Here is a 17,712-nt window from a genome sequence, read left to right on the forward strand (position 1 = left end):
ACAGAGAACCAGATCAATACACAGAATTAACACAGAGCCAGACCCATAAACAGAGTACTACCACAGACCCAGACCCATAACCAGAGCACTAACACTGAGCCAGATCAATACACAGCATTACCACAGAGCCAGACCCATAACCAGAGCACTAACACAGAGCCAGACCCAGAGACAGACCGCTTATAACCAGATCCATATACAGAGCACTAACACAGAGCCAGACCCATACATAGAACGCTAACACAGAACCAGATCCTATACACAGCATTAACACAGAGCCAGACCCATAAACAGCGCTACCACAGACCCAGACCCATAACCAGAGCACTAACACTGAGCCAGATCAATACACAGCATTAACACAGAGCCAGACCCATAACCAGAGCACTAACACAGAGCCAGCTCCTTATACAGAGCACTAACGCAAAGCTCGATCCATAGACAGAGCACTAACACAGAGCCAGATCCTATACTCAGCATTAACACAAAACCAGACCCATAGACAGAGCACTAACACAGAGCCAGATCCTATACTCAGCATTAACACAAAACCAGACCCATAGACAGAGCGCTAACACAGAGCCAGATTCTATACTCAGCATTAACACAGAACCAGACCCATGTACAGAGCATGAACACAGAGCCAGACCAATAGATAGAGAACTAACACAGAGCTAGATCCATATACAGAGCACTAACACACAGCTAGATTCTTACATAGAGCACTAACACAGAGCCAGCCCATAAACAGAGCATTATCACAGAGCCTGACCCATACCCAGAATGCTAACACAGAGCCAGACCCATGGACAGAGCGCCAATGCAGAGCCAAACCCATAGACAGAGCACTCACACAGAGCCAGATCCATAGACAGAACGCTAACCCAGATCCAGACCAATAGATAGAGCACTAACACTGAGCCTGACCCATACACAGAGCGCGAACACAGCACTAGACCCATACATTGCATTAACACAGAGCCAGACCTAAATACAGAGCACTAACACAGAGCCAGATCCATAAACAGAACACTGTTCCTGGCACACAATACAACCATTGCACCTGTTAAAACTGCTCAACTTCCATCTGCACAATGTACATGGGTAAAATTTGTAAATACTCTCTTGCAATCAAAGATCTGCAGGCTTAAATTTTAGGAGTACTAGGTGGAAACACCTGATAGACACAATGTTTCCTTCATACTGATGGCAGTGAATTATAACACATCAGAATAATTGGTTATGCTTCTATTGACTGGCACTGGTACAACAGGCTGGATGGTCCTCTGTGCTGTATGTTTGGTAAGTTCATGAAGGTAGAAGAAATTGAGGTGTTTCTCAAAGGAGCTGAAAAAAATAAGGCAAAAGAAGTAGAGTACAAACATCATGTAAAATAGACCAAATGGCTTTCACGGTCTGTTTGAGTTTTAAATTAAACATAACTTGCCATTGCATTTTCCAACTTTCCCTACATGCTTCTAACTGCAAATCAATGTTCATTTTCCACCTTGGCCCTCACCTCAGGAGTGCTATGGGACAGTATAATGTGTTAAAAGCATGAGATAAGCACAGGACTGAAATTACTGAATTACTGAGATTAGTTTTTTTTTGGTTCACTTAATCGAACATATTGAAAATGCTGACACCTTTTATTGAAGAGATTCTAATCCTATAATTACTTCAAGGACAGACACAGCAAAGGTGCCTCTATTCTGTGTGCAATCAAAAACAATTAACAAAGGAAATAATTACACACATATCTGAGGGGATGTCACAGAGTCCAAAGACCTCTTTAACTTCTAAAACAATTGGGGATTCAAGCTTTCATTTCCCTTTTGAAGAGTGAATTTTTCATTAGTTTGTGAGACATTGGCCTAGTGGTATTATCCCTGTACTTTTAATAAGAGACAAAGGTAGTCTGGATGGCCTACTCCTACTCCTATTCATGTTGTTATGTAAGCCAAGATATTAATGGAACAGGAGTCTTATTGCTTAATGAACTCAAGATATCCCAAAGCACTTTACAGCCAATTGAATGCTCTAAGTTGCAGTTCCTATAGTAAAGTCGGAAGTACAACAACCAAGCTGTTCACAGCAAGGGCCCCAAAACTCCTATGTTACAATGATCAAATAATCTGTCTCAGTGATGTATGCGAGGGATTGAATATTGGCCAGGATAGAGTTAGAGAGATGTACAGCACGGGAACAGACCCTTTAGTCCAACTCATCCATGCCAACCCAGAATATCCTTAATTAATCAAGTCCCATTTGCTAGCACTTGGCCCATATCACTGTAAACCTTTCCTATTTATATACCTATCCAGATGCCTTTTAAATGTTGTAATTGTACCAGTTTCCACCACTCCCTCTGGTAGCTCATTTCAGACATGCACCGCCCTCTGTGAGAAAAAGTTGCCCCTAAGGTCCCTTCTAAATCTTTTCCCCCTCACCTTAAACCTATCCCCTTGAGTTCAGGGAAATGACCTTGTATATTTACCTATCCATGCCCCTCATGATTATATAAACATCTATAAGGTCACTCCTCATCCTCTGAAGCTCTGCTCTTTTACAATATTGTGCAATAGAGGCAAGTGAGGCCTTGGTTTAATGTTTCTTTCAAAAGATGGCACCTCTGACACTCTTTGCCACTTTCTCCCCAGCCCCACACCCCCTCCCATTTATCTCTCCACCTCGGAGACTCCCTGCCTTCATTCCTAATGAAGAACTTTTGCCCAAAACATCGGCTTTCCTGCTCCTCGGATGCTGCCTGACCTGCTGTGCTTTTCCAGCACCACTTTAATCTAGCCTCTGACACCATGGCCCTCCCCAAGTACTTGAGTGAGTGGACGGTCTTAGTTAGATTTGTGTCTACAACCTTTCAAGTTAGACACAAGAGTGCCATTGCTGCTCCATTGCACCCACATGCCAGTCACACATCTATTGAAAATAAATATAAATGAGGATTTGTTTATCTCTGAAGTAATGACCACCCACTGACAAATACATAGCAAGGCAAACTTTCAATTTATGTGGCAGAATGTGTGTTGTCAGCAAACACCACAAATGGTCTCCCTCCTGTTGTCTGGCTGTCAGTCAAGTTGAATGAAGAACAAATAAAAGTGAATTGATAAAGTACCTTTCATGACCTCTGAATTGTTTTTTTATATATAAGTGTACTTGCAGCAGTTTAGCAGACAAAAATAGCAGGTGATTTATAATGAGTATCACTTATGCAACCACACGAGTGCCAGGAAAAGACCAGCTCCAAGAATTGAATCACATTCCGGTGACATTCAATGGCAATATCCTCACTGAATCTCCCACTATCAACATCCCAGGTGTTATAATTAACCAAACATTAAACTGGACCAGCTATATAAATACTGACACTATAGGATAGCTAAGTTCGGTACCCTTAGGGAAGGCCTTAACCGGGATCTTGGGTTCATGTCACATTACAGGTGACCACCATTGCACAACACACACACACAGATATTCCTACACACACACACCCTTATAGACACACACACTCCTACATTCACGCATGCATCCCCTCACAGACTTAAGACACTCTGCACTCACTACACACACACACAGACAGACATTCTCATACTCACAACCCCCACCCCAGACAAACACACACACACACACACAAAGACCCACGTGCACACATATTTAATGGGTTGAATTTGTACTTGCAGAGTTACATTGTACTTTGCTCAAAAACTGCATGAATTCATGTAAAACTCTGATTCTAATCTAAAAAGTGAGATAACAATCTAAACATCATGGCATAGACAGAGAACACAGGGGGCTAACACCTTCAACATATTGTCTAGCCCAAAACGTCGATTTCACTGCTCCTCGGATGCTGACTGAACTGCTGTGCGCTTCCAGCACCACTAATCCAGAATCTGGTTTCCAGCATCTGCAGTTTTTACCCAGTTGATTTTAACCCTACTGAAAATCCTCTTACAAGGATGCTTGCCTTGAAGAAGTTTGCATTCTCTCTCTACAAGAATCTCAGAGAGTCCCTCTTCCACTGCAACTCCCAGGTCATTTCCTCTGCCCTGAAGCTCTTCAACCATGTCGTGAAACAAACTCGCTACCACAGCCACATTTGCTTCCTCAGTGCCTGCCTCCGTAACTAACTCATCCCACACAGACTCTGGACCACCTTTAAACCAGCAGAGTTCGGACCCGAACAGAACAAGCAGTACAGACTACAGATGCAAAAACACCAGAAACAGTTCTCCTTCAAGATCCTCCGCTCCACGCTTGCAGCAATGCGCCGGCACCTAACCTCTCTACAGTCAGCCCTGCCTCAGCTGAGGGCCACACTCTCAGAATTGCAAAGGACCCACTCTGTACTATATCCTCAGGAGAATTCATACTCTCAACAAACAGTATTTCAATTCCATCTCAAACATCAAAAACTGGAAGTACAACAAACTTTTATCTACCCACCTCCATAACCAGCGCTTCTCAAACATTCCAGAAGATTCCCATGGCCTCGGAAACTATTCAGATGCCATTAGCCATGTGGCTGATGCAGCTGCCACCCCCACGCTGATTGATGATGTCACATCTGCCCCCATCATGGCCACTCCCACAGCCACTTCCACCCCTCACAATTCCTCATGCATTACACGTGACTTCACGTCCGCCTCTCACATCATCGCTGATGCCATATGCTCAGTGATTTCCGCCACCCCTACTGCCGCGTCTGCCACCACTTCCGCCCCCACCAGCGCCACTCACTTGCATTCTGCTGACACGCCCCCACCCCCACAGACCCCACTGTCACTATCCCCATCCCCACAGAACCCTGAAGGGAACATTACCCCTGCTCATGACTCCACCCCCATTCCCCTCACCACACCCACTCCAGTTACAGGTTCCGCCCCCCACTCCCAGCTCCACACCCACACCAGATCCCAGCTCCCAGCCCTGCCAAATTTTCACCATCCCTCCAGACCTCCCCTCACTGAGGACGAACGATCAGTCCTCAGCAAAGGACTCACCTTCATCCCCCTCCGTCCACGCATCAATGAATTTAGTACACGCTGTGATGTCGAACAATTCTTCCGTCGCCTCCGCCTCTGAGCTCACTTTCACAATCAGGATTCACGCCCACCTTCCGAGGACCCCTATACCCACCTCCAACACACTTCATCCACCTGGACACCCCGCGCTGGCCTATTACCTGCCCTCGACCTCTTCATTTCCAACTGCCGCTGGGACATTAACTGCCTCAACCTGTCTACCCCGCCTCCCCCACTCAAACATCTCACCCTCATGAAGCGCAGCCCTCCAATCCCTCTGCTCCAATCCCAATCTCACCATCAAGCCAGCCAATAAAGGGGGCGCAGTGGTAGTCTGGTGCACTGACCTCTACACCACTGAAGCCAAATGCCAACTCGAGGACACCTCTTCCTCCTGCCCACTCGACCATGACCCCACCCCCCCCATCACCAAACCATCATCTCCCAGACCATACAGAATCTCATCACCTCAGGAGATCTCCCACCCACAGCTTCTAACTTCATAGTCTGGGAACCCCGCACTGCCCGGTTCTACCTCCTTCCCAAGATCCCCAAGCCTGACCACCCTGGCCGACCCATTGTCTCAGCATGCTCCTGCCCCACTAAACTCATCTCTACCTACCTCGACACTGTCCTATCCCCTCTAGTTCAGGAACTCCCCACATACGTTCGAGACACCACCCACGCCCTCCACCTCCTCCAAGACTTCCGTTTCCCTGGCCCCCAATGCCTCATCTTCACCATGGATATCCAATCCCTCTACACCTCCATCCACCAAGACCAGGGCCTCCAAGCCCTCCGTTTTTTCCTCTCCCGCTGTCCCCAACAGTACCCTTCCACCGACACTCTCATTCCTTTGGCCGAACTGGTCCTCATCCTTAACAATTTTTCCTTCAAATACTTCCACTTCCTCCAGACCAAAGGGGCACATGTATGGCCCCAGCTATGCCTGTCCCTTTGTTGGCTACGTAGAACAGTCGATCTTCCATAATTACACCTGCACCACTCCCCACCTCTTCTTCCGTTACATTGATGACTGGATTGGCGCCACCTCGTGCTCCTGCGAGGAGGTTGAGCAATTCATCAACTTCACCAACACATTCCACCCTGACGTTAAATTTACCTGGACCATCTCTGACACCTCCCTCCCCTTTCTGGACCTCTCCATATCCATTAATGATGACCGACTTGACACTGACATTTTTTACAAACCACCGACTCCCACTGCTACCTGGATTACACCTCTTCCCACCCTACCTCTTGCAAAAATGCCATCCCATATTCCCAATTCCTCCGCCTCCACTGTATCTGCTCCCAGGAGGACCAGTTCCACCACAGAACACATCAGATGGCCTCCTTCTTTAGAGACCGCAATTTCCCTTCCCACGTGGTTAAAGATGCCCTCCAACACATCCCGCGTCTCCGCCCTCAGACCCCACCCCTCCAACCGTAACAAAGGCACAACGCCCCTGGTGCTCATCTTCCACCCTACAAACCTTCGCATAAATCAAATCATCCACCAACATTTCCGCCACTTCCGAAAAGACCCCATCACCAGGGATATATTTCCCTCCCACCTCTCTCCGCCTTCCATAAAGACCATTCCCTCCATGACTACCTGGTCATGTCCACAGCCCCCTACAACCCACCCTCTCATCCTGGCACCTTCCCCTGCCACCGCAGGAACTGTAAAACCTGCGCCCACACCTCCTCCCTCACCTCTATCCAAGGCCCTAAAGGAGCCTTCCACATCCATCAAAGTTTTACCTGCACATCCACTAATATCATTTATTGTATCCGTTGCTCCCAATGCGGTCTCCTCTACATTGGGGAGACTGGAAGCCTCCTAGCATAGCGCTTTAGGGAACATCTCCGGGACACCTGCACCAATCAACCACACCGCCCTGTGGCTCAACATTTCAACTCCCCCTCCCACTCTGCGGAGGACATGGAGGTCCTGGGCCTCCTTCACCGCCGCTCCCTCACCACCAGACGCCTGGAGGAAGAACGCCTCATCTTCCACCTCGGAACACTTCAACCCCAGGGCATCAATGTGGACTTCAACAGTTTCCTCATTTCCCCTTACCCCACCTCACCCTAGTTCCAAACTTCCAGCTCAGCACTGTCCCCATGACTTGTCCGGACTTGTCCTACCTGCCTATCTCCTTTTCCACCTATCCAATCCACCCTTTCCTCGCTGATTTATCACCTTCATCCCCTCCCCCACTCACCCATTGTACTCTATGCTACTTTCTCCCCACCCCCACCCTCCTCTAGCTTATCTCTCCACGCTTCAGGCTCTCTGCCTTTATTCCTGATGAAGGGCTTTTGCCCGAAACGTTGATTTTGCTGCTCCTGGGATGCTGCCTGAACTGCTGTGCTCTTCCAGCACCACTAATCCAGAATCTGGTTTCCAGCATCTACAGTCATTGTTTTTACCTCGCTATCACCATTGTTAACAGCTAACCCGAGAATGTAAGTTTAAAAAAAGGTTTTGTGATTTACACATCAAAGAAGTGAAACTATCACTGTATTCTAACAGATGAAAGGCTTCACAGACAATCAATTTTTCAATGTATAATTTCAGTTACATCACACTGTAAATTCTTGCTATAAATTCTGTGTTTCGATTGAGCCCTCCACTACCACCTGATGAAGGAGCGTCACTCTGAAAGCTAGTGTGCTTCCAATTAAACCTGTTGGACTATAACCTGGTGTTGTGTGATTTTTAACTTTGGACACTACAGGAGTAATCAAAGGCTGGGAATTCTGCAGTAACTCACTTCTCAACTCACACAAGGCTCCTTAACGCCACCGTCCAAAGCTGGAATACAGTGTGCAGTTTTAATTTTCACATTAAAGAAAATGCATTGGAAGCAGTGCAGTGAAGGTTTAGTAAATTAATTCCTGGATGAGGCAGTAGTCTTTTGATGAGAGGATGAGCAAATTGGGTCTATATTTTCTGGTGTTTCTAAGATTATAAGGTAATTGAAACTTACATGATTCTGAAGGGGAGAAGGTGAGGATTGCAGATGCTGGAGATCAGAGTGGCGCTGGAAAAGCACAGAAGGTCAGGCAGCATCCAAGGAGCAGGAAAGTCAATATTTCAGGCATAAATCCTTCATCAGGAATATGATGATGGGCTTACACTCAAAATGTTGACTCTCCTGCTCCTCAGATGCTGCCTCACATGATTCCGAGGGGCTCAATTGGGTAAGCTGAGAGATTGTTTCTACTGGTCAGGGACTCTAAAACATGCAAACTCAGATTTGGGATCAGGGACTGATCATTTACGACTGAGATGATGAGAAAGGTCCTCTCAAATCATTAGGAATCTATGGAATCTCGGGCTCCGAGTCGTAGGCCTCAGTCTCTCGGTGGACCACGTGACGGCTGTTTGGTAAGTTCCAGTAGTGTCGTTTGTTTAACAGTTAAAAATTTAAAGTTTTTTTTAAAAAAAGCGCTTAGCAGACCCGGAAGCTAGTGTCGCGCTAGGTTACCTGGGTAGGGTTTTTTCCTTATTTAAACGCGCAGGCGAGTAACCCGAGGTGCTACACGAGTAGTGCCTCCCACACGTCCTCCTCCTCTAACCTAATAATAAGACCAGTTGTGACTAGCAGGTAAGTGCTGCATTTTGCTTGTTTGTTTCTTTAGATTTAGTTGTTTTTTTTAAAAAAAGAAAGCTTACTTTTTAGAGGGATGGCAGTGCAGACAGTGCAATGTTCCTCTTGCAACATGTATGAGGTGAGGGAAGCCATTAGCGTCCCTGCTGATTACACTTGCAAGAAGTGCACCCATCTCCAGCTCCTCCAAGCCCGTGTTAGGGAACTGGAACTGGAGCTGGATGAACTGCGGATCATTCGGGAGGCAGAGGAGGTCATAGATCGGAGCTTTAGGGAAGTAGTTACTCCGAAAATTATAGACAGATGGGTGACAGTGAGGGGGAGTGGGAGGAAGCAGCCAGTGCAGGGACCCCCTGCGGTCATTCCCCTCAAGAACAAGTACACCGTTTTGGATACTTGTGGGGGGGATGACTTACCAGGGACAAGCAACGAGGTTCAGGCCTCTGGCACGGAGCCTGGCCCCGTTGCTCAGAAGGGAAGGGTGGAGAAAGGTAGAGCGATAGTTCTTGGGGACTCAATAGTGAGGGGTACAGATAGGCGGTTTTGTGGGGGCGACAGAGACTCACGATTGGTACGTTGCCTCCCAGGTGCAAGGGTACGTGATGTCTCTGATCGTGTTTTCCGGGTCCTTAAGGGGGAGGGGGAGCAGCCCCAGATCGTGGTCCACGTTGGCACCAACGATATAGGTAGGAAGAGGGGTGAGGATGTCAGACAGGCTTTCAGGGAGCTAGGTTGGAAGCTCAGAGTTAGAACAAACAGAGTTGTTGTCTCTGGTTTGTTACCCATGCCACGTGATAGAGAGTCGAGGAACAGGGAGAGAGAGCAGTTAAACGCGTGGCTGCAGGGATGGTGCAGGAGGGAGGGATTCTGGTTTCTGGACAACTGGGGTTCTTTCTGGGGAAGGTGGGACCTCTATAAAAAGGATGGTCTACACCTGAACCTGAGGGGCACCAGTATCCTTGGGGGGAGGTTTGCTAGTGCTCTTTGGGAGGGTTTAAACTAACTCCGCCGGGGCATGGGAACCTGGACTGTAGCTTTAGGGTACAGGACCTTGAGTGTAGGGAGGTTATGAACAAGGCAGCAATCTCGAAGGAGGGTGCCTGTAAACAGAAGGGTGGCTTGAAGTGTGTATACTTCAATGCCAGAAGTATAAGAAATAAGGTAGGTGAACTTGCAGCGTGGGTTGGTACCTGGGACTTCGATGTTGTGGCATTACAGAGACGTGGGTAGAACAGGGGCAAGAATGGCTGTTGCAGGTTCCAGGGTTTAAATGTTTTAGGAGGGTCAGACATGGGGGTAAAAGAGGGGGAGGTGTGGCATTACTTGTCAAGGATAGTATTACAGCGGTGGAAAGGACGATGGAGGAAGACTTGCCATCTGAGGTAGTTTGGGCTGAGGTTAGAAATAGGAAAGGTGAGGTCACCCTGTTAGGTGTTTTCTACAGGCCTCCTAATAGTCCAAGAGAAGTAGAGGATAGTATTGCGAGGATGATTCAGGAGAAGAGTGAAAGTAGCAGGGTGGTTGTTATGGGGGACTTTAACTTCCCAGATATTGACTGGGAAAGCTATAGCTCGAGGTCGTTAGATGGGTTGGTGTTTGTCCAATGTGTGCAGGAGGGTTTCCTGACACAATATGTAGACAGGCCAACAAGAGGTGAGGCTATACTGGATTTGGTTCTAGGTAATGAACCAGGCCAGGTGTTAGACTTGGAGGTAGGTGAGCACTTTAGGGACAGTGACCACAACTCGGTGACTTTTACTTTAGTGATGGAGAGGGATAAGTGTGCACTGCAGGGCAAGAGTTATAGCTGGGGGCAGGGAAATTATGATGCGGTGAGGCATGACTTAGGATGTGTGGATTGGAAAAACAGGCTTCAAGAGAAGAATACTAATGATATGTGGAGATTGTTCAAGGAACAGCTACTGAGTGTCCTTGATAAGTATGTACCAGTCAGGCATGGAGTTAAGGGTCTTGTGAGGGAGCCGTGGTTTAATAAGGAATTGGAATCCCTTGTGAAAGGGAAGAAGGCGGCATATGTAAAGATGAGGCGTGAAGGTTCAGTTGGGGCGATTGAGAGTTATAAGGTAGCCAGGAAGGATCTAAAGAGAGAGCTAAGAGCAGCGAGAAGGGGACATGAAAAGTCCTTAGCTGGTAGGATTAGGGAAAATCCAAAGGCTTTCTATAGGTATGTCAGGAATAAAAGGATGACTAGGGTAGGTATCGGTCCAGTCAAGGATAGTAGTGGGAAGTTGTGCGTGGAGGCGGAGGAGATTGGAGAGACACTAAATCAATACTTTTCGTCAGTATTCACTCAGGAACAGGACACTGTTGCTGGTGTGAATATTGAGTCACAAGTGATTAGAATGGATGGCATTGAAGTATGTAGGGAAGAGGTTTTGGGAATACTGGAAAGGATGAAAATAGATACGTCTCCTGGGCCTGATGGCATTTATCCTAGGATCCTCTGGGAAGCTAGGGAGGAGATAGCAGAGCCATTGGCCTGGATTTTTATGTTGTCATTGTCAACGGGAATTGTACCAGAAGACTGGAGGATAGCGAATGTGGTCCCCTTGTTCAAGAAAGGGAGTAGGGATAGCCCGAGTAACTATAGGCCAGTGAGTCTGACTTCTGTGGTGGGCAAAGTCTTAGAGAGAATTGTAAGGGATAAGATTTATGAACATCTGGATAGGAATAACGTGATCAAGGATAGTCAGCATGGTTTTGTGAAGGGCAGATCGTGCCTCACAAACCTTATTGAGTTCTTTGAGCAGGTGACTAAGGAGGTGGACGAGGGTAAAGCAGTAGATGTTGTGTATATGGATTTTAGTAAGGCGTTCGATAAGGTACCCCATGGTAGGCTAATGCAAAAACTACGGAGGTATGGCATTGAGGGTGCATTAGAGGTTTGGATTAGAAATTGGCTGGCTGGAAGGAGACAGAGGGTAGTAGTTGGTGGTATAGGTTCATCTTGGAGTGCAGTTACTAGCGGTGTACCTCAAGGATCTGTTTTGGGACCATTGCTTTTTGTTATCTTTATAAATGATCTAGAGGAGGGGCTTGAAAGCTGGGTGAGTAAGTTTGCGGATGACACAAAAGTCAGTGGAGTTGTGGATAGTGAGGAAGGATGTGGCAGGTTACAGCGGGATATAGACAAGTTGCAAAGCTGGGCAGAAAGGTGGCAAATGGAATTCAATGTAGCTAAGTGTGAAGTCATTCACTTTGGTAGGAGTAACAAGAAGATGGATTACTGAGCTAATGGTAGGCTACTTGGTAGTGTGGATGAGCAGAGGGATCTTGGTGTCCATGTACACAGATCTCTGAAAGTTGCCACCCAGGTAAATAGTGCTGTGAGGAAGGCATATGGTGTACTGGGCTTTATTGGCAGAGGAATTGAGTTCCGGAGTCCTGAGGTCATGTTGCAGTTGTATAAGACTCTGGTGTGGCCTCATCTGGAGTATAGTGTGCAGTTTTGGTCGCCATACTATAGGAAGGATGTGGAGGCATTGGAACGAGTGCAGAGGAGGTTTACCAGGATGTTGCCTGGTATGGTAGGAAAATCATATGAGGAAAGACTGAGGCACTTGGGGCTGTTCTCATTGGAGAAAAGAAGGTTTAGGGGAGATTTGATAGAGGTGTACAAGATGATTAGGGGTTTAGACAGGGTAGACACTGAGAACCTTTTACCGCTAATGGAGTCAGCTGTTACAAGGGGACACAGCTTTAAATTAAGGGGTGGAAGGTATAGGACAGATGTTAGGGGTAGATTCTTTACACAGCGGGTTGTGAGTTCATGGAATGCCCTGCCAGTAGCAGTGGTGAACTCTCCCTCTTTATGGTCATTTAAGCGGGCATTGGATAGGCATCTGGAAGTTATTGGGCTAGTGTAGGTTAGGTAGGATTCGGTCAGCGCAACATTGAGGGCCGAAGGGCCTGTACTGCGCTGTATTTTTCTATGTTCTATGTTCTATGTTCTATGAATTCTCCTTTATGGCCAGCATGAATACATTTTTGACCTTCTGATTGATTTGATTTAAGTTGATTTATTATTGTCATGTGTACCTAGGTACAGTGAGGAGTGCAATGTTATGGCTGCCAAGGTCAACATTAATTTTGAAATTTGAGAGGTCCATTCAGAAGTCTAATAACAGCAGGGAAGCAGCTGTTCTTGAATTTGTTGGTACTTAATCTTTTGTATCTTCTGCCCAATGGAAGAGGTTGGAAGAGATTATAACTGGAGTGGGAGGGTCTTTCATGATGTTGGTCTCTTAGCGAATTAAAAGATATGAGGAGGAGATAAAAAAAGTGGAGTTGAAGCTAAGTTCAGCCATGATTGTCTTGAATGACAGATTAGGCTCAATGGATGTATGGTCTACTCCTGTTCTTATTTCTTGTGCTCTTAACAAATAGGACACCGAGGGAAGTAGGTACAGTAGATAAGAACACCATCTTTGTCTAACATACACGCCACCTTGAGTTAGAATTTATTGATTCATTTGTGGCCAAAATGTCAGCTACTGGAACTCCCTCCCCATCAGCACTGAGGATGTACTAACACCACATTGCAGTCTGTTAAGGCAACTCACCAACAACTTCTCGATAGCAATTAGATGTGGCCAAAAAATGTTATCCACGCCAGTGATGCCCATGTTCCACAAGTAAACAACATACTTTGTTTTAACTGAGAAATATAAATGCCTATTGAGTAGGTGGAGGGTTGAATGTGCTGGGTCAGATCTGAGGAGAATTCTCTGCTTTTCCAATCGAGTCACCTGAACAGATTGAGACATCTCTGTTTACTACAAAATCTGAGAGTTCGCACTCGCTTGCATGGAAACATCAGCCGAGTTTATGTGCTCAGGTACGAAAGTGGCTCCTAAACCTTTAATTTCTCATTCAGAGACGAGACTATTGCCAAGTGGATAACAACTTTCGAATGGCATGTTTCCTCTGCAGTGAGATTTAGAAAAAAAAGTTAATGGTGGTGTCATTTATTTGGCTAGAGATAAAGTAGCAAACCTAATCCCCACAGGTTACTTTGTGCAGAAGACTAAACTTGGATTAAACCTGAGAGTATAGTTTTCCTATACAGCACCCCAGCGAAGAGGAACTAAAGGGAATATTAATCCTGACCCATCCAGAGGTTTACACAATTATTTCCCACAAACTAAAATTCAAATTCATTTCAATCATTATGACTGAGTGGTTTATCTCAAACTATGGCACCAGAAGATGACTAATTGTGATAGTCAAATCCCAAGTGGTGAATAATGAACACTTCCCTCAAATGTTTTAATAAAATAAGTCACGTTTGTAAATTGGGAATCAGCCTTGTAATCAGATTAGCACTGACAGAATGACCTGAAACTAATGACACACCAGGTTCCTTACTCACGTTATCTGCACAACATCTGATTAAATAGCTAAATATTTATTCATCTAATGAGATTAACAATAACATCTCAGAGGCATTTGCTAAACCCAAATACAACTTTTATTTTTTTCAGCCTTCTTTCTAACTTTCTTTCCTCCAGTCTTGGAAGTAAGCTCAAGCCAAAGTAGGTTTCACAGGTGCTGCTTGGTTTAGCTACAATTTCACCCAAGGGGACATTCTTGTGTATATAACTCACTGAATATATACATAATGCCAACTGAGGCTTGCTGCTTCCATACGGATAAAAAAAAACAAACTTTGGATCTCCCATGGCTGTACAGCACAGCTAGTTTGCAAAGCTGAATGATGCCAATAGCGTGGTTTCAATTAAGTTAGATTTCCTCTACTATGGAAATAGGCCCTTCGGCCCAACAAGTTCACACCAACCCTCCAAACAGTAACCCACCCAGCCCCATTTCCCTACCCTATATTTACCACTGACTAATGTCACCTAACACTGTGGGTAATTTAACATGGCCAATTCACCTAACCTGCACATCTTTGGATTGTGGGAGGAAACCCACACAGACACAGGGAGAATGTGCAAACTCCACACTGATAGTCACCCAAGGCAGGAATTAAACCCGGGTCCCTGGTGCTGTGAGGTAGTAGTGCTAACCATTGAGCCACATGCTGCCCACTGTACTGTACTGGCTGAGAATGCAATCATGATTCAGCCTTCTCAACCTTGACCATCGCCTGAAGTATTGCGACCCTCTAGTTAAGCTCACCACCAGTTATGTGTGTTTCTGTCCCTTTCCCTCTCTCACACTCAAGAAAGAGCAGCCCTTTGGGACTGTGGTGACTTTACCTTTACCTGCTCACTTTCTGGGCATTTCCCAAGTATGGTGCATTAATAGTGCAACTTTGTGGCTGTTTCAAGATCCTTCCATGTGCCACTTTTCAAACGGATATTACATTGGTGTGTAAACATGATGGTGCTTTGGTATTTGTGGCTTACCTTTTTGAGCCATCTGTCCCCAGAGTTTACATGGTGCACTGGTGAACAGAACAATACTCTTGGATCCTTTCACCATCAATTTTATCCCATGCTTCCTTAGGATCCTTATCATCTGTGAGATAAAATAACACTGACTAGATGCTCCTCGACTTCTAATTAGAGTAGTGCTGGAAAAGCACAGCAGGTCAGGTAGCATCCGAGAAGCAGGAAAATTGACGGTTCAGGCAAAAGCCCTTCATCAGGAAATGTTACCTGACCTGCTGTGCTTTTCCACCATCATTCTAATCTTGACTCTAATCTCCAACATCTGCAGTATCCGCTTTCGCCTAGACTCCTTGAGTTCTGATTAATATGAAACATTCATTTTGTTTCTCTCCACAGATGCTGCCTAACCTGTTGAGTATTTCCAGCATTAACACAAATATTTTTGGTTTACCGTATAAACAGAGCAGCCTCTGCCAGTGATCCCAGGCTGCATCATTGTCATTCTTCTGCCAATCAAATTCATTCCACATGATATTGAGAAACAGCTGGAGGCATTGGATACTGCAAAGGCCATGTGCCCTGGCAACATTCTGGCAATAGTACTGAAGACTTGTGTTCCTAAAGTTGCCACATTATGAGCCAAGCTGTTCCAGCACAGCTACAATATTGGCATATACTCAACAATGTAACAAATTGCCAGGTATTTCCTGCACAGAAAAGGAGAACAGATCCAACCCAACCAATTACCGCTCCATCAGTCACCCTTGATCATCAGTAAATGGTTGATGGAAGGTGTCATCAACAGTGCCATCAATCAGCAATAACCTACTCAGTGATGCCCAGTTTGGGCTTTGGCAGGACCACTCCATTCTTAACCTCTTTTACGGCCGTGATTCAAACATGCTCAAAAGAGTTGAATTCCAGAGCTGATGTGAAAATGACAGCCTTTACATCAAGGCCACACTTAACCATGCATGGTTTCAAGGGGGCCTAGCAAAACTGGAATCAATGGGTACCGCAGGAAAACTCTCCGATGTTTGGAATCAAACTGGAGCATAGGAAGATAGCTGTGTTTGTTGAAAGTCAGTTATCTCAGCTCCAGGACATCACTGCAAGAGTTCCTCCAGGTAGTGCCTTAGGCCTAATGACCTTCCCTCCATCCTAAGAGCAGAAGTAGGGATATTTGCTAAGGACTGCACAATGTTCAGCATTATTCACGACTCCTCAGACACTGAAGCAGTCCATGTTCAAATGCAACAAGACATGGACAATATCCAGGTTTGGGCTTACAAGTGACGAGTAACAATAGTGCCACACAAATACTAGGCAATGACTATCTTCAATAAGAGACAATCTAACCACTGCCCCTTGACATTCAATAGTGTTACCATCACTGACTTTCCCACTACCAACATTTTGGTGGTTACCATTGGCTATAAACTCAAATGGACTTAACTAATAAACATAGTGGCTACAACAGCAGGTCAGAGGCTAGAAATACTGCAACAAATAAAGCACTTCTTGACACCCTGAAGCATGTCCACCATCTACAAGGCACAAATTAGGAGTGTGGTGAAATATCCCCCATTTGTCTGGATGAATGCAGCCCCAACAACACTCAAGAAGCTTGACACCATCCAAGACAAAGAAGCCCGCTTGATTGGCATTCTATCCAGAAACATCCACTCCCTCCATCCTGATACTCAGTAGCAGCAGTGTGCAGTAGCTACAAGATCCATGCAGAAATTTGCCAAAGATTCTTAGTCAGTACCTTCCAAACCTGTGACTACTTCCATACAGCATGACAAGGACAGCAGATATATGTCTGCTGTTCTCCTCCAAGCCACTCACATGACTTGGAAATATATCATCAATCCTTCACTGTGTCTCAGTCAAAATCCTGGAATTCCCTTCCCAACACAATTGTGGGTCTACCCACAGCACATGGACTGCAGTGGTTCAAGAACATAGTTCACCACCACCTTCTCAAGGGCAACAAATGCTGGATAGGCAGCAGTGACATGTTCAACAAGAGATTAAAGAAAGTTAATTGTAAAAATGTAATTTGCATAGTTATTGTGATCTTAAACCACGTGTCCTAGAAAATAATTAATAGCTTGCAAATCTAGTCCATAGACTGTGGCACTGCATACTTCTTAAACTGATTTCTTTAAAATATAGTTTCTTTACCAACCTAGGAAGCTGCCTGTTTTACTGGCTGCTTCATTTTAGAATAATACATTTAACTGACCTTTCCTGAGGATCTCTTAGAACAACAGAATCATAGAATTTTTATGTAGAGGAGGCCATATGATGCATTATCTCTGTACTGGCTCCCAAAACAGCTGCCTCCCAGTCAGCCCCATTTATTAGCCCAATCTCTGTTGCCCTCTAAGTTCATCACTTTCAAATATATATCCAGCTCTCTTTTGAAACTGCCCATGGAATTGCATCCAACATTTTCCCAGGCAGCATATTCCAAGTTGGAACAGCTCTCTGAGGAAAGAAGTTTCTCTTTATTCACTCCTAGCTCTCTGGCTGACAATCTTGAAATTGTGACCCCCGAGTTCCTGACATAGTGGAAACTGAATATCCTTCTCTACCCTGTCAAAATTGTTCATGATTTTGAACGCCTCAACAACGTCACACCTTAAACTTCTCTGCTCT

The sequence above is a fragment of the Hemiscyllium ocellatum genome, chromosome 14 (genome assembly GCF_020745735.1).
Source record: "Hemiscyllium ocellatum isolate sHemOce1 chromosome 14, sHemOce1.pat.X.cur, whole genome shotgun sequence".
Lineage (NCBI taxonomy): Eukaryota > Metazoa > Chordata > Chondrichthyes > Orectolobiformes > Hemiscylliidae > Hemiscyllium > Hemiscyllium ocellatum.